The sequence below is a fragment of the Canis lupus genome, chromosome 24 (genome assembly GCF_048164855.1).
Source record: "Canis lupus baileyi chromosome 24, mCanLup2.hap1, whole genome shotgun sequence".
Taxonomy (NCBI): Eukaryota; Metazoa; Chordata; class Mammalia; order Carnivora; family Canidae; genus Canis; species Canis lupus.
In genome coordinates, this window is record NC_132861.1 from 47272706 (window position 1) to 47290706 (window position 18001).

At 44.6% G+C, this 18001-nt stretch overlaps 1 long non-coding RNA gene across 1 annotated transcript in view; it reads right to left on the reverse strand.

Annotated features, from left to right (window-relative positions):
* The window catches only part of LOC140616231 (uncharacterized), a 28627-nt gene extending 12132 nt beyond the window's left edge, over positions 1-16495 (reverse strand). The window contains exons 1-2 of the long non-coding RNA XR_012016772.1: positions 16135-16495; positions 9130-9301 (exon numbers count right to left, since the gene is read on the reverse strand). This is a non-coding gene — a long non-coding RNA (uncharacterized lncRNA). The remainder of the gene's footprint in view (positions 1-9129; positions 9302-16134) is intronic.
* Between the last annotated feature and the right edge of the window lie 1506 nt (positions 16496-18001).

Here is an 18001-nt window from a genome sequence, read left to right on the forward strand (position 1 = left end):
GACAGAGCCTAGTTCAGTAAACATCTGTGCATGATGCTCCCTCATTTAGCCTGAAAAGATGGGCTTCCAGCTGAGGAGAGATGATTCCCAAAGTAATCAGGACAGAAAATTCTTTCACATTCTTAGTCCACGCCCCAAGATGGTAGTGAAGAAAGAACTCCCAAAGCCCAACTGAGTGGGATGTCCTGACCTCAGTGGGTGGGGGTCTGACCAAATGCACTCGATTGATGAAAGTAAAGATGAGGGTTCCAGTCACCTGCTCCTGGGTAAAAACCCACTCCCAAACTTAGTGGCATACGACAACCACCTTTCCATTACATTCAGAGGTTCTATGAGTCTGGAACTCAGGCAGGAAGGGCTCTTCTCTGCTCCATGGGGTCTGGGGCCTCCACTGTGATGAGGTGAAGGGCAGAGAGGCTGGGGTCTTCAGAGGATCCATCACTCATGAGTCTGGGCCTCGAGCTGAGACCACTGGAGTCTGGGCTTGGCTGGATCTCTTGAGCAGAGCAGCTGCATGTGGCTTCTCTGGGTGGCCTTGGCTTCTCATGGTTTGATGGTGGCACTTCATAAGAGCAAATTTCCCCAGAGAATGGGTGGAGGGTGCCTCAGCTTTCTGACCCAATTTCAGAAGTTATACAGTGTCACTCTCACCATTGTCACAGATTGTCCACATGCAAGGCAATTGTCACAGATTGCCCACATGCAAGGGCAATAACCCCACCCCTTGAGGAAAAGGAGGTCAAAGACCTTGTGTCTACATTGGAAAACTTCCTCTATGTCTGAGCTCTTTCCATCAGATGTCTACAGGAGACAGGGTGCATCTGATTATGGACCAAAGGCTGCTGTTTGCCATAGCACATGGTCATCTTTTCCCCAGCTGTGAACTGAATGACTGCTATGTGCCAGGCATGGCTGTGTGTATGGACTACAGCGTGGAACAACATGGACCAAAATACGAGTCCATAAGTAGCCTGCACTTCAGCGGGGAGAGATGGATGGTAAACATGCAAATAGGCAAAATACACTGTATCAGCTGGTCACCACTTTGTGGAGAGAAATAAACCATGGAAGGGGTTGGGGAGTGCGGGGCTTGCAGGGAGGGACTAAAGTGGGGAGAGGGGCTCAGCGAAGAGGTGACATTTAGGGAGGTGAGAAAGGGTGATGGATAAAAGGTGGCCCCTGATTCTCTGACACTCCTCTCTTTGAGATGTGGGGTCCATGTGTGACCCGCACAACACAAAGAAAGGGACTTGGCACTAGTTCTCTGGTTAAGATCTTAAGAAATAGGCAGCTTCCGTTTCTTATTCTTGGGGTCCAAGTCACCATGTCTAAAGCCCTAAGAATCCTGCTGGTGAGACCACCTGGCCAGGTGAGACCAGCTGAGGCCAGCCTGCCAGGGGCCCTGCCATGATGTTCCTGGGACTCTCAGCTCAGCACACCCCCCAGCACAATGCCATCTGTGCCCTGAGATGATGTATCTGGGGAGACTTTTTAGTTGAAATGATTCAGGAAACTTATTGCCTGATGTATACACAATGACCATCCCCCCATGTCCTCAACACCGCTGATGGGTCCCACACACTCAGTTAGTTAGCAGAATGACTCAGTGAAGTAGGCTGTAATCTCCATCTTACAGATAAGAAAACTGGGTCTGCCCAGAGGAAACTTACTCATTCAACTGGGTGAATTTAAACCCAGTTCTTTCTGACCCCAAATCCCATGTTCTCTCCCCTGTCCTATTCTGAAATGATGGAGACCCACATCTTCCCCCCCCCTCCTTTGGTGACATGTCTGAGGATCACCTGGTGCTCTCTGGGGCCCTGGAAATGTCTCTTACAAACAGTTGGGGCTGTGTAGTGAAAAAGAGCTCTTGATGGTGCCTGTTTCTAGGTATTATCCAGGTGTTTCCTTGAGAGACTGAATTATACTCATTTGTGCTCTAGACTTTGAAAACTCTAAAAAAAAAAAAAAAAAACTCTCTGGAGCCAGGAAAGCACACCACCCTCTGGTTTCAGTAAACTGTACTCACATTGGTGAGGAAGAGGCCCCAGTCCTATCCTGTCTATCCCACAGAATGCTGTCAGCACCCACTTGAACAAACAGATGTGGGCAGCCAACCAACTGATGGAACAACTGGATCCTAATGAATAATCTAGAGTGTGTTTTGTAAGTCCCACACATACGTGTTAAGGTTTCTTTTACATATTGTATCTTATGCACACAAAGAGTTGCTCTGTCAGTATAGTGATTCGTTAGTGATACAATTCCAGACCCGATGACAAGCCTTAGGTGAGTTGTATTTAGGCAATGGGAGCTCAAATCACTCTGGATGAAGGACTCCAGTATTCAAAATGATGAGCCTCAATTCAGGCTTTCCATACCACCCACTATAGGCAGGACCAAGTTCATAGTTGCGTGATGAGTCGGCCCAGTGGGTTTGAAGAGTTTCTGTTGGTCTACAAGGCAGGGTGAGTCATAAAGGTTCCAGGGTCATAATTAGGCAAAGGGAGAAACGAGATATCTGATGAGGTTATCATCCTAGAGTGCACACAGAAAGAAGGTGTGTGTGTGTGTGTGTGTGTGTGTGTGTGTGTGTGGTATGTATGTAGTGTACGTGTTGTGGGTGTGTATCATCGGTATTGTATGTCTATTGTGTATGTGTTGTGCATGTGTGTGTTGTGTGTGCATTTTGTATGTGCTGTGTCTGTTGTACAGGTTGTGTGTATGTGTATGTGAGCTCTGTATGGGTTATATGTATGCATGTTTTGTGTACGGTGTGGGCAGCTGTGCATGCACACGTGTGTGTGTAGTGCCAAGAGAGAATAGAAGCAGATTTAGCAAACCAGGCTCAAGGTCAGGAAGAGAGGTTGATCTAGAGAGGGGGGATGCGATATGGGTCTGGCCAGGGAGTCCCACAGCGGCCCAGGAGGCAGCTCACAGTAACGGAAGATCCCCCAGAGGACCGGCCACACCTGGTCAGGTGAGGGCTAGGACAGCCACGCTCATGGGATGACTGAGAAGTGGACAGTTATTTCGAGGTCAACAATGTCTGTTGATCCGAAATTGAGGCTGGCCGGAAGGAAACAGAGGGTCAGAGGAGGAGACACGAGTCTGAGTTTCTCTGCCTCTGTCCCAGTGAGGACTGGAGTAAAACACAAGTATGCACCACGTCCTGTATCTTATCTAATCTTCAGACCTGATCAATAATTTCCCCCACGAAGCCCACTATGCCTTGCAGGCCTGACATCTGCATTTATTTCCGGTAACTATTTATGTTTGCATCTGTTCCTCCCTAGCTGCTGCTTCCTTTTCCCTGATGTCTCGAGCTCTTTGTCGAATGACAATCACACACGTGGAAGGAACGCCTGACTTTGCACCCTCATTTAGCTCTATCATGAAGTCTGCTTGTAGCCATATTTATGCATCCCAAGGTTCTTATGAACACCGGGTTTCATTTGGATGAGAGGAAGAAACGTTCCCGTCTTCCACATAAATAATGCAAGTGCCAATGGCTCAGGGCTGCTGCGTGGGCCATTTCCTTTCCTCTTTCATTTAGAACTCCTAGCTTCTGCTCACAATGCTCATGTAAGTGGAAGTCCACCTCAGGAACCCCAGACTCTTAGGAAGGAAGAGGAGAGGACTGAAGGAGACAAGAGTGCAATACAAGGTCCAGAATTAAAGCATGGGGCGGGGGGGGGGGGGGCAAAGGCTGCCCATCATACAGGGCCCCCACCTCCACCCAGGAATGAGACCAGCCGTGGGCCAGATTCAGGTCATCAGTGAGGGATGCACTAACACTCCACATGGACCTTCTTATGACCTTGGCTATGTCCTTGGCCATGTCCATGGGAGTTTTTCTGTGGAGATGGCTTTAAATGGCAAAGGAGCCTAGGGTCCTTGAAGACCTAGTAGGGCTTTGATGACTCGAGGGAAAGACTGTCCAAGAATAGCCTTGAGCAAAACTTCCAGCTTCTGAAACCCTGAGCAGAGGGCCATCAAGTGAGGTCCCTGCCTAGTGGTGTAGGCCTGCCTGTAGGCATTGGCCTGATGGTGAACCCTGGCTCTGCCACTCAGGAGGGCTGTGGCCTTGGGCAAGTCATGTGGCCTTTCTGAGCCTTTGCCTTCACATCTGTCAAGTGGGCTGATACCAGTTAGCTCTGAGGCTGATATTGGGATACCAGAGACACTGAGCTGTGAAGGCATCCAAGATGTTGATGGAACAGGGTCCGCACCCAACAGGATGGGGTTCCCTTCTTCCTTTGAGGACATTGCCAGTTTCCAAGGGATGATTATGGTGCACAGTTTGGACCTATAATGGGGAAGAATGTGAAGTCTCCTTTGAGATTTATATCATCTTTTTATTCCTCAAACTTCACACATTTTGCTCCTGTGACTATCTTGTGGGCCTCTGAACCAGAACCAATAAATCAGAAGCTAAGAAAAGTCTGGGAGGGAGACTTGTTGCTGGCTTGGCCCTGATGGACACATGCTGGTGACTCAGAGACCCACAGAGGTCACAGGCGGGAGGGAGGGGCTCTGCATCCCTCCCCAGGGTCCCTCTGTGGATCCATGAATCCCCATTGTCCTCATTGTCCCTCCAGCCCCTGGGTCTGTGGTGCCAGCCTTTCCTTCCCTGCAGGGGTACCATCCCCAGGACCCTCTGCGTGTGTGGCACCCTCGGGCTGTTGGTGCACTGGCTGTCCCTGCCTTGTGTCAGGTCACTGATTCCTGACACCTCTTGAGCAACAATCTTCCCATTTGCCTGCCTGCTTCCCACAGGCCAACCCACCAAGATGACTTCCCTGACACCTCTGCCTCAAATCCTCCAGGGACAAGGCTGATGCCTGCAGGACAACTGCGGCCACTCCCGGCAGAAGACATCTGAGCTCCCAGATGACCACCCCAGCGCTTCCTACACGTTCCCAACAGTGATCCCACACAGGCAGCAGTGCCCACTGGGCTTTGCCCCAGGATCCCGACTCTCTCTGAAATTTCCTCTGCTTGGATTTCTAGTTGCCCCTACCTTCCAGGAAAGCTCTTACATCACCCCAAGATGCAGCATAAATGTCATTTTCTCTGAAAAGCTATTCTATAATCTTCAAGGCAGAGTTAATCTTCACCCTGTCAGGTTTCTGCAGCCACCGCCGTGGCTAGGATAAATGTTTACTGGACACTTTCTATGTGTTCTAGTGCCCAGACCCCAGGATGCAAAGGAGGATAAGAAAGTCTCCATCCACCAAGATCTTTCCAACGAGGGGAGAGATGCCAAGCTAAGAGCCAAATAAAATACAGTGCGATCAGAGTGAGAAAACTGAGTGATGTCACCATGAAAGTCACACTTAGGGCAGGCCAGGCAGGGCTGCAGCCACTTCACAAACATAAGTTCATGGAATCATCATTACAACAGAAAGAGACAGAGGCTACCAACATTTCCCATTTAATAGATGAGAACACTGAGGCACAGAGAGGCCAAGAGACTTGCCCACTGCCACACAGCAAGTATTTGATACAGTCAGAATCTGTGTTCTTAGCACAGTCGTCCTGGTCCTGGGAAGTGTCACACAGCCACACTCCATGGGTCAGGAAGGAACTGTCACTGGCCATTGTCACTTGAGACCCAGCTGCGCGGCCACACTCCCATGGGGGAATCACATGCCTCCCTAAACCCCGATGAAGACTTGCACACTCAGAGTCACATGCGAGGTCACAGAGAGCAGAGTAGGAACGAAATCATGCAGGAAGCCCTGCTGAGGTCTCTACCCTGGGGGCCCCGAGAAGTCTCCCTGTCTAGGATAGTTCAAGGAAGATCTAAAATGGGGTTAATGCTACCTGGATGCAGATCTAGAGATGAGAACATGCACATTTCAGGCAGCCTGCAAGTAATTTGACACCCGAGAGGTAGAGCCCAGTGAGGTTGGTGAGCGCATGGGTTGGGACATGGAGGGGGGCAGCAAGAAGTGGCAGGAGAAGGAAACAGATCACAAGGGACCTTAGCTCAGGCCGAGGGTTTGTCCTGAGGGTAAGGGGGAGGTGATGCAAAACTTAGAGAGTGGAAGGTGACCCTTGGGTGGCCAACAATGCTGAGGTCGGCTTGTCAGCTTTAGCAAATAAGAATCCAGGACACCCAGTGAGATTTGAATTTTATAGAAATTTTATAGAAATTTGAATTTTATAGAAATCATTCTTATAAGTATGGTCTCTGTGATATTTGGGATATTCTGATACTAAAAAAAAGTAGTTGTAGTCTATCCATGCAACCAAATATGCAACGAATAATGTTTTAGTATCAGAATGTTGCAAATATCACATGGGACCTCCAGTTCCTAAAAAAAAATATTCACTGTGGTTTATAGAAAATTCAAATGTAACTGAGTATTCTGTGTTTTCCGGGCAACGCTGATGGGAGGAGTGTGGGTTTGGGAAGGAGAACCCGCAGTGTGAGTTCGAGGTCATGCTGAGGCTGAGATGCCTGTGGGTCATCCATCCACGCGGAAATGAGGTGTGGCCTGTCAGATGTGCTGGGGCCTGGGCTCAGCCTGAGTGGAGGTAAAACAATGTGGAATTCATCAGAGTATAGAGAGTGAAGGAAGCCGCTGGTGTAGATGCGTGTAATGCATGGTGGAAAAGCCAATACTTAGAGGCAACCATGACTACTCTTGGCTGACGAGCCACTCCAGCAAACACAGAGTCTCGGAGGTATTACAGCTCTGTTAGGGCTCCTCTTAATAGTGAGACAGTGCAGTAAAGGTGAAGGTCATTGGAATTTGAGGAGTCTAGTGTACTAAAGGACATCTACATGGACACTGTGGCCCATCCGTCTCTACGACTTGTCATTTATAGCATATTTAACAGGGAGCTTGTTGGTGCTTCCACCAATTCAGCAAAGTATTTATTTCAGCTTCATAAATGTTGAAATTAATTCATAGAGAGATTTAGTAACCCATTTCATTATAAGAAAGCCAACGAGTGACAGAGTCGGAGGGACAAACTCAGCCTTCGGATGCATGCATTCCTCCCCTTATAGACCCTTCTGTGGAATACCACAATTCTCAAATACCACAGTATTTGGGGAAAGTAAAATATCTGGAGCAATGATAGGCATTCACTTTGGCCCCAAACGCCATCCCGAATGACTCTTAAAAACGGCTGAGTTGTCATCTTGTTATAACACACAGTCTTACTCAAACAAGGACCAAAGGAACACTGCCTCCTGCACCACATCCATACCATCCATTGGCTATCTCCCTCCAAATGCAGAGCTCCGTATGTCTGTTGTGATGCTGTGACCAGCATCGATCCTAAAGTTGGATCAATAATTGAATTCCCAGTGCCACAGGCTGTTTCAGCAGTAACTTAGAAACAGACTGTGCCATATTAGAGAAATCCTCATCTGCATAAGAACAGCCTGGTCCTGAAGGCTGTTGAGGAGCAACACACATGACTCAAAGATAATTCTCAGCCTTGGAGAGCTAACAGACTCCTTCATCTTCCCTGTGGTTGCAGTGGATGTTAAGTCGTAAATTTTTTCTAACCAGTAGTTTTCTGAGGAAAATATTTCTGAGCAACCATACACTGAAATACTGGTGCTCCTTTAAAGGCAAGGAAAGCATGTAACTTTTCATATTCTGTAGCTGGAGGAGACTCCATTCAACATCGTTCGTCTCCCAGATACAGGCAGACCCAAAGCTTATTCCCATCTGGTTATCTAGCCTACGGTGCTATTGGCCATTGCATTTCCCATGCTATCACAAATATCTTAGGGCAAGGGCAAAAATGATTTTATATACGTACATACAGGTATGCACCCACAGGACAGATTGGATGGGTCGAGGAAACACGTTCGACTTAGCCCTGGTACGCTTTTAGATTGTGTTGTTTTATTATCCAGTAATGTGGATTTCCTGTGTGTCTCCAGATGGCATCTGGTTTACCAATAAGAGTTTGAGCTTTTGGGGGACACCTGAGTGGCTCAGTCAATTAAGCATCCAACTCTTGGTTCTGGCTCAGGTGATGATCTTTGGGTCCAGGGATCAAGCCCAGAGTCAGACTCGGTGCTCAGTGGGGAGTCTGCGCTCACTCTCTCACTGCTCCTCCCCCTATGCTCTCTCTCTCAAATAAATAAATCAAATCTTTACCAAAAAAAGTTTGAGCTTTCAAAGGAAAGAATCAGGACCTGAAGAAGCTGGAGATTTTTACTTCTAAGAAAAGATGAGATGTGTACATGTCTTGTGCTAGAGGGGTAGGGAATGAAGGTCACAATCGTCTAAAGATTCTAGAAGACCTACCATAGACTTACTTTACATAGAGACAGGTTGTGAGTGAGGAAGGCAGGTTTTTTAAATACAGAAAAGAATGTTCTAGCAATTATTGTTATTAAAAATGGAACGGATGACTTCATGAAGCATAGTCTCTTGTTCCTAAAAGTGTTTGAGCTGAGACTAGATGTCGGTTTGGTCATCCACCTCTATGCAACAAACTATCCCACATCTCAGTGGTGCAAGCAGCCACTATTGCATTGATTCGCTCAGGGTTCTGAGCATTTGCTCCGGGCTTGATAAGGATAATTCATGGGACCTCATGTGGCAGGCTCAGTTCCACCCTGGAGATGGCCTCACTAAGGGATGGCAGGCTGGTGCTGATTGTCACCTAGAAGTTCCACTGGGACTGTTGACTGGAAGCCTCTTGCTGCTCTACGTGGCCTCCGTACGTGACTGGGCTGGCTTCTCACAGCATGGTGGTCACAGGGAGGCCGGACTTCTTCTGTTGCAGCAAGTTCCACATAAACCAGGGCAAGTCACTAGGCCCCACTGAGGTTTAGGGCAAGCATGGGATCACTTCCTCCACCTTCCACCCCCTGAAGCAGGTCATTGGGTCCGTGAAAATTTAAGGGGAGGGAACTGCATGAGGATGTGAATGCATCAAGTTTCCTGGAGGCCACCAAAGCCATGTTGCATCACAGTACCCAGCTAGCTATATTTTATTATGAAGATTTATTCTCTATGCTGGATGTTAAACTGGATGACCAGTGATTCCTCTTCAAATTCTGGAGTTCCCAGGTTCCATTTCTTTTTAACCTCCAGTTCCCTGGTATAATAACAGGCACACCATGAACATTAAAATGGGACTTACTGACTGATTGATTTCACACATCTTCCATTTTCCATCTTCTATTTTTTAGCCTTGGTCAATCATTTCACAGGAACATAGCTTCTGCCAGATGCAGTGCCTTCTCAAGCCAACAAATGATTACTCTTCATGCTGCAGATATCAACTTGGTCCCACGTAATTCATTTTGTAAATGCTGTTACCAGACAGAAGCACACATTACTCTAGTTTGCAAAATCTGTGCTAGGGTAGAAGGATTGGTGGGGAGTTATATGCTGTAACTTTCATATATATTGCCTTTGCTACTTGAATTGTTTTTTTTAAAGGTAAAGTTTCTGTTTGTTTTAAATATAATATGCACCCACTGTAGCGGATGTAGATGGAAAAGAGCCACACAAAAAAGAAAAACAATCACAATGACCCGAAGACAACTACTATTCCAGCTTTTTAGTATATATTTTAATATAAATTAACTATGGTTATATTAGCACATTTAGTTTCATAATGAATACGTTTCAGAACTTACTTTCTATGATACTAAAAAATCTTAGGAGATCAGATAATACATTTTATGTTAATAATATTCAATGGTATTATTAAAATCTTTGCAAATGTTTTTAATTACTTTATATAATTCTGCCATTAGTATAAATATTACTATGAGTAAAGGTTTTCTTTATTTAGAAATATGTTCTCAAAATACACTTCAAAGAGATATTTAATGTTAACTCATTTCATTCCACAAACATTTACTGAACACCTACTATGTGTCAGACACTTGCTGGGCTAACAAAATATACCTCCACATTGATTGTGTGCTTAATATTTGCTAGATACTGTGCTAAAGGCATCTGAATTTGTTTGCTACAAATGACCACAAATGACCACAAATTGGGTGGCTTAATCAACAGAAATGTATTCTCTCATAGCTCTGGAGCCTGGAAGTCTGAGATTAAGGTGTGGGCAGGGCCATACTCTAAGGTTCTAGGGAGGAATCCTTCCTTGCTTCTTCCAGCTTCTGATAGCTGTCAGCAATCCTTGGCACCTCTTGGCTTGCCCCTGTGTGACAATGACTCATAGCTGCATCACTCCAATGTCTGTCTCCGTCATCACATGGACCTTCTTCCCTCTGTGTATTTGTGTTCAAATTTTCCTCTTCTATGAGGACACTAGTCACTGGTCCACTGTAATCTGGTGTGACCTCAATCTTTACTTGATTACACCTGCAAAGACCCTATTTCCAAGTAAGATGACATTCACAGACTCCAGGTGGGCACAGGGTTTTGGAGGAAACTATTCAACCCAATACAGTGTTCCATGAATATAATCCTTTCTGGTCCTCGCAATTGCCCAGTTGTAAGGGCATTGATCATTCTGAGTCTTGGAGATATCAAGGAACTTTTCTAGGGTCGTTCAACAAGGAAAGCACAGAGCAGCTGTTCAAAGCCATGGAACAGGTATTCAAGACCCAACTTCAAGGCTCCTTGCTTGCAAACACCAATGATATTGCTGGAGGGGTGATGTGTATCAGAAGCCAGCAAGTTAGAAAGTACCAGAAGTAAAGGGCTTGTCCAGTCAAGAGGATGTGAATGCCCAGACCTGTGGATCACCAAGAACTCACACCTGATTTTTCCTTTCAGGAAAGGAGAAGGGAGCCTAGGGGTGGGGAAGGAGGAGAGCTGCCTTGATTGGGAGTCCCCTGGAGCCCCAGCTGGGAAGGCCAGGAATGACTCTGGTTTGTGCTTGGGGCCACTGCAGCTTCTGCCAGCCTCCAGCTGTGGAGCTGTAGGGGTTCTGGGGCAGCTGGGGTCATTGGATGGTTCTAAGAGGCACTGATGCTGACAGCAATGGAAGGGGAGCTCTCAGCCAGCAAGACATCCTTTCCTAATGAATTTTGCATTCCTCCTGATGAGGACACATGGATTGGCCTAAAAATAGCCCACATGGAGCTTCTATTAGCTTCATCCTTCCCACTATCACATCCTGAGTGAGCGCCTCTAAATTTGGAACTGACAAAAGGCTGCCGAAAGATTTCCTTTCAGAAAATAATGGGTTTAATGGGGCTTTTGACAAATGGCTGAGGTTTCATTTTCTCCTGCTCTTTAGTTTGAACTATTTTCAGTTTTTTTTTAAAAAGGGTTGCCATGTGCATCTTTGTTTCCAATAATTGGATCTGAATTGAAAGGGAAAGACTCTGGAATGAGTTTCCTGTGAAAATCAGATCTCAACCTTCTAAAATGAAATAGTAGTAGGAAGCTGTCTGGTTGCTAGAAGCCAATTGTGGAAAGATGGTCTTCCCACTGACTGCTGTCGAAAGGTGGGGAGATGGCTGGGAGGTGGGTGACAAGGGAGCTGAGGTTCCCGGGATTGGGGCTGCATGGGTCCTAGGCTCCCAACAGCTCTTGATGTCACTTCCCTGGCTGGAGGCTTGGGACCTTTCAGAGCTGGCTTCCTTGGCATCTGCTGTCCCTCACCTTAGAAACCCATTTGTGCCATATCCCCCTTGTTTTGTTCTATATTTAGCAAGAAAGGAGAAATCTCCCTACGAATCTCTCAGTTAAAATGGTGAATGGAAAAACTGCATCCTCCCCCGACTCCGTTCCCCATTTTAAATCAAGAAAGTAATCCAAAAGAGAAGAAAATACATTCACACTGGAAACCAGGAACGGTGCATTTCAAAAGCATGCCAGAAACTTCGTGGGATCTCTGCAAAATGTCATGCAATGGAAATCAGATGGAGGGCATGTGTGTCCCACGCCTTCTGGGAATGCCATAGCAGGGCTGCATCTATACCTTATGGCCATGCTGCGGAGACGAGAGGCAGAGGGGGACTTGAGGGGCAATGGAAAGCCACCCTCCCTCTTAGTGGGTGTCCTGGAGCTGACAGTCAGAGATGGCACTGGAGGGCCTCGTCACAAGGTCCCCATGTGGAGGTAGGGACCCCCTGACGCTGTGGGCACTATAACTTCCCACTGCTAACAAGAGGCTCCATAGCAGCTGGAAAAGTGACCAGCAACCCAGCCTCCTTCAGCAAAGAAGCTCTTCGGCCAGGAAAAAGCCAGGAGGAAGCCCCTTGTGGAGAACATGACCTCCGACCTATGAAAGTCAAAGGCATGATCAGTCATGGCTTTCCTCTGTCCCTTATCTGGGCTTAGACCTCTCCAGCAGCATGCTGCATGGTCTCTGCATCACTTCTGGAAGTCTATTCCACTACCTGTGCCCCATCATCACTACACATGATGAGCAAACTGAGAAAAACAGCCAGATGCTTGGAAAGATCCTTCCCAAAGAGATCATTCTGGGGATGATGGGCAAACATCACCTCACCATGGCCCCAAATTCCTGGGGGTAGAATAAGGGACTGGCCACAAAGAGAGGCTTAGAGATTCTCCAGTCTGGGTTCCCAGTGGGCAGTGTGTCTGACCAGAGAAGGACATGTGAGCAGGGAAGAAGGTTTTCTGATAAACAGTACAACCCCGGAACAACAGGAAAAAAAGCCAGTGGAAGCAGAGAAGTCCAGAGCAGGTGCTCGGAGATCCTCAGAGGAAAAGTGTGCAGAGATTAATGAGAGGAGCGGAGCTAGCCAGATAAATAAATACACAAGAGACACGTAGAGATAAGTAAGTGACATGGAGGACAAATTCAGGAGATTAGAAATATCTGTCATCAGAATGGAAATAGCAACAAAAGACAGAGCCATGATAGAAGGTTTTCCTGTCACAGATGACACTGCATTCACTCATACTTTTTGAGTTTTTTTTCCCCCATAAATGTGGGTCTGGCTCTTCTTATATTCATGAGCTTCTCTATTTGAACTACCTCTCCTTTTTTACCTTGATGAGTTTTGTTCAAGACTGGCTACATTCAGGGTTTCCTGAAGTTGCCCATTTGCAAGAGTCTCCTGGAGAGGGAGTTACAAACACAGATTTCAGGGCCTCTCCTCCAAAGTCCTGGATTTAAATTTGGGGAAGAGGGTAGAAGGACCTGGAAATTTCACTTAGGATCACTTAAGTTTGAAAAACTGGTAGATGCCATGGCCTTTTCAAACAATTCATTTTTGGATTAATTTAACACTTCTTCTTCTCCTTCTTCTTTTTTTTTTTTTTGTAATTCATGGATTTTTGGTTTGAAGACTCATTATTTTTTCCCTCAGGGTTTTGCTTCTCCTACTCCTTTTCTAGGTCCTTAAGATAAATCCTTGGTCTATTGATAGTTTTCTCTATTTTGCTAAGTAATAGAAGCTTTTAAAACATTGACATTTCCTTTGGGGATAGCTTTGCCCAAATTCTATGGTATTTGATAAGCGGTATTTATGTTCTGAATGTAACTACACATTGATTCCTTTTATTAACTAAAGCCACGTTTACATTTTTTTCACTTGGTTTTTGTTTCACCTCTACTTTTTTTTTTTTTTTTTTTTTTAATTTAGTGCCAGTAAAGACCTGAAGTGCTCTAACCAACTAGAAAACATATGGTCAATCTTGACATGTAATCACAATTGTAAAGTGGTTAATGTGGGTGTGTAAATTTGGAGACTAAAGAGATATTGCTAAATAGAGAAAAATAGGATTAAGTGTTAGAATACATCGTTTTAGAATAGAGCAGTTTCTCAGCCTTGACACTAATAACAATTGGGACCAGATAATTCCTGGTGTGTGTGTGGGGGGGGCTGCCTTGTGCATTGTAGGATGTTTATTGGGACCCCTGGACTCCACCCCCAAATGCCAGTATCAGCGTCCCCACCACTGTACATTGCTGGCCACCAAAATTATCATCTGGGGCATAAGATCACCCCAGCTGACAACCAGAGTTAGAGAAAGTGACTTCTATCTTTGCTCAAGGATGAGTCTGGTCACCTACAGGTCTCAAAAGCACCCTTCTTATCCCTTTCAAAATCCTTTCTCCAACAGAGGTTCACTCCCCTGGGCTTTGGAGAGCCGACGAGAGGAAGGAGCTCATTTTAAAGAGCGCACAGTAATGTGTTTTAATCAATGTATTGATTCTTTTTCTGTCCAGCAGAGCTCCCAGCCCCCTTGCTCTCCATCCTTGGCAACAGTTTCCTAAGGCAGTTACCAACCAATGCAGCAGAGCCACACCTGTCAGACAGTTACAAAGCAGGTCCTTCATACATGTTAAAAGCCCACTCCAAAATATTTATTTTACATCACTGGATGGGGGCCATTTGGATCTCTCTTTGTAGTCAGTTGAGGCTTGAGAAGTTAAATAAATAGCCCAAAGCTCTGTATGCACTTCAGAGGTGGTGAACTGGAAATAGGATTTCAGGGTGGCTTGAGCCCCATATGAGTGCTTGGATTTCTTAGTTAGGGTGGAGGCCAGTGAGCCCAGACTTATTTCTCATGAAATTGCCCATAAAGCTTGTAAAACGATCCTGCTCTGCAAAGTAAAACCAACCAACAAATTCAAAATCAACCAACAAATTGCCAATGTGGGGAATTTCTCCAAATATCAGTTTTCTTCCTGTCCTATTCTCTTCTGTTTTATTTCATTAAGTTTATATTTTGTGGTATGAAAAATAAGAAAACAGGAGAGTCGTAAGGCACCTGGGCAGCTCAGTCAGTTAACTGTCCCACTCTTGATTTCATCTCAGGTTGTGATCTCAGGGTCGTGAGATGGAGCCTTGCGTGGGGATTCAGCTTGAGATTCTTTCCCTCTGCCCCTACTCCCTCACATGAACGTGCTTTCTCTCTCTCTCTCAAATAAACAAATAAATCTTTAAAAAAAAAAAAAAACAACAATAGGAGAGTCAGGAAACGTTCATGCCATTTGATCCACTAATGCTGTTGATGGCAATCCATCCTAATGAAACTCAAGTAAACCTATTTTGCAATAAAATATTTATGGTAGTGTTATGCATTCAACAAAACCTTTGGAAAAATACAAATGTTCAAGATAAGGCAAAGGGTTCCTAATTATGGTTCAGCCACCTAATGGATTATTATAAAAATATTTAGAAGTGTTATTATAAAGATATTTTACAAGCTTTTAAAGGATATATGTTAATCATGAAAATAAAGTACAAGGTACAAACATGAAAATATGGAACATTTGTAGTTATCCTTCTGTGACTGATCCCTTAAGTCATTTAACTGACTTTTATTGTGAATAATCTTTGCACATTAGCCCATTATCTGCCAGATAGGTTGCAGACATTTTATTCCTCTTTGTCATGTTTTTTAAACTTTGTTCACAATTTCTTTTCACATAAAAACTAATGTTTCTACAGGCACATTTTATTCTTTATTGAAAGGTCTTATGCTTTGAAAATGCTTCCCCACTTCAAAATCACATATATTCTCCAAAACTTTACCCTAGAGTTCTTATGTTTTTGTATTTCAATGCTTAAAATTTTTATAATCTGGAATTTATTTTGTAGTAAGAATTCAAACTCATTCAAGAATTGATGGAATCTTCTTTTCTTTTCCAACTGATTAATAAATTGTCTCAACTTTATTTATTAAGCCATTTCTCAAATCCCCAGTGACTTAAAATTATGCAGTTTTTGTTGACAGGGGAACATACTCATCATGACATCATATAAAATGAGTTGAATGAAACAAAATTGTAACAAATAGAATGTGCCCTGTATCTCAAGCAAACGTATTGATAAAAAAAAAAAAAAAAAAAAGTGAAGGGTTTATACAATACCAGTTTTGGAAGACCATCTTTTACTTTAATATTTTTACATATTTTCTCAAATCCTTACAATGCTTTATGCTGTTTTATAATTGGGAAAAACATACATCATTTTAAACTACCATGCTCTTGCGGGAAGCGAGGCGAGGGGCCAATCAATTCAGCTTACTTTCCTCATAGAATTGTCTCCCTTGCCTTCACTGTATTATTCAAAGTTCTCTGAATGCTGGCAACATAACCAGTTAATTTTCTGCTATATTGTACTTCCATATCTCAAATTCATCACCCCATAAAGTTTCCACACAATGGGGATAAATGTGAGTGTTCTCAAGTGAAGAATTATAGTGCATCTTTAGTGAAAAAGTATAATCTTACGAATGCAATGGAGTTGTGTCCCGAGACGGAGTGAAGATTTGTAGTGACCAAACAACTCACTCTCCTGTTGTTTAATGGTTTTCTTCTTCTTTTTGCTTCTGGTTACAATAGATGATGGGAGTGTTTTTTTTTTTTTTTTTTTTTTTTTAAGTGTGGGGGATGCAGTGTGGAGATGCCCCAGAGATAGGAGGAATCAGGGAACCTTGACTACCAGAGAGAGCCGAATCTGTGAGGAGATGAGGGAGGACCAGGGGTAGGCCAAGGTGGCCAGGTTGCCAGAGGATGGTTCTACCATCCCCCAAGATCCAGAGCATGTAGAAGAACGCTGATTATCCTCTCCATTCTTTCCTTTTCCATTCCGTGCCCATCTCTAAGGACTGCTCAGTTGGGCTCCCTCGCTTTGTGGCTTGTAGCTGGGCTTAGCCCTTGGGCAACCCCAGCAGAGACCAGAGAGTGGGAGGAGGGAGTGGTGAGGGCATTTATTCACTGGTTCCCCATCCTGCCAGCCTGTAGGCCCTTCCCTGCTGCTCTCTCTAGGGCTCCTTTGGTCCTGCAGAATGATGGTTGCCTGATGCTACCCATGCAAGGAGAGATGCATCACCCTCTCCCCACCCCTTTGTTTTTCTTCAACTGTGCTCACATCTTGAAATTGGCTCCTTTATTAAACTGTCTTCAGTTACTTGTTTTGAATGAGTCATCTGTTACCTACAGGTCTTTTGACTCATAGGAGATGACAGATGTGTTAGTTCTCTGTGGCTGCTGTAACAAATTACCACAAACTGAACGGCTTAAAGAACTCAAATCTGTTCTCTTGAAATTCTGAAGATCAGATGTCTAAAATAGGATGATGGGGCTGCAATCCCTTCTGGAGGCGCTAGAGGAAAATCTGTTTCTTAGTTTCGCCCAGCCTCTAGGGGCCTGGCATGTGAGTCTACCTCCCTCTAGCCTCTGCTTCTGCTGTCACCTCTCCTCTGGCTCTGACCCTCCTGCCTCCATCTTATCAGGACTCTGTGACTGTGTCTGACCCACCCCAACAACCCAGGAATAATCTCTCCATCTCATGATCCTCAAATGAATCACATCTTCAAAGTCCCTGTCTCCATATGGGGTAAAATTTAGAGGTTCTAGGAGGATTAAGATGTGGACATTTTTGGGGAACCCATTTTTCTGCCTACCACACCAGATTTCTCGGGAAAGATGGCACGCATGATTTTAGATTTAAGATATCTGTGCCAATTGGAGGGAATTGGAGGGAATACAGAATGGGCTGTTGGATATCTGGGTTTGGACATCAATTTAGTTTTCAAGATCTTCCCTCTACATGGCTCATATCACACTCCTATGTTGAAACCAATGAAAAGTCAAACATAACTCATCCTCCCATATTTGGTTTTGCTACGTTTCATGAAGGAAGAAATCCAAATTCCAATATCACTTATTAAGATGGTCTTAAAGGAGGTCCTGTTCCTCCTAGGGCCTGCCTTTTCTATCTTACTGATATAAGCCATCTCAATTTTACAGTCTTATTATTTCAGGCAATAGTCAAGCAAACCCAAAGTGAATTCCAGAACGATTCAGATCCAATGACCTCATAAGCTGATGATTGTTTTTAAGACTTGCGCATGCTCTATTGACCTCACTATGGTATTTGGGGCCATTGACAGTAGAGATCTATTGTTATAAGCTAAGATTAGCTGGATTGGAAATCTAAGTGTTTCTAAATCATAACAATAACTTTTATAGGCTTAGATTCTAAATTTGCTACATATCACTTCAACCATTTATTACATAAATGTCCTAATTGCCTCATTTTTTCCTTCTTATGAACAGTGATGGAATCATTTAAGGCTGTTGTCAGATTGAAGAT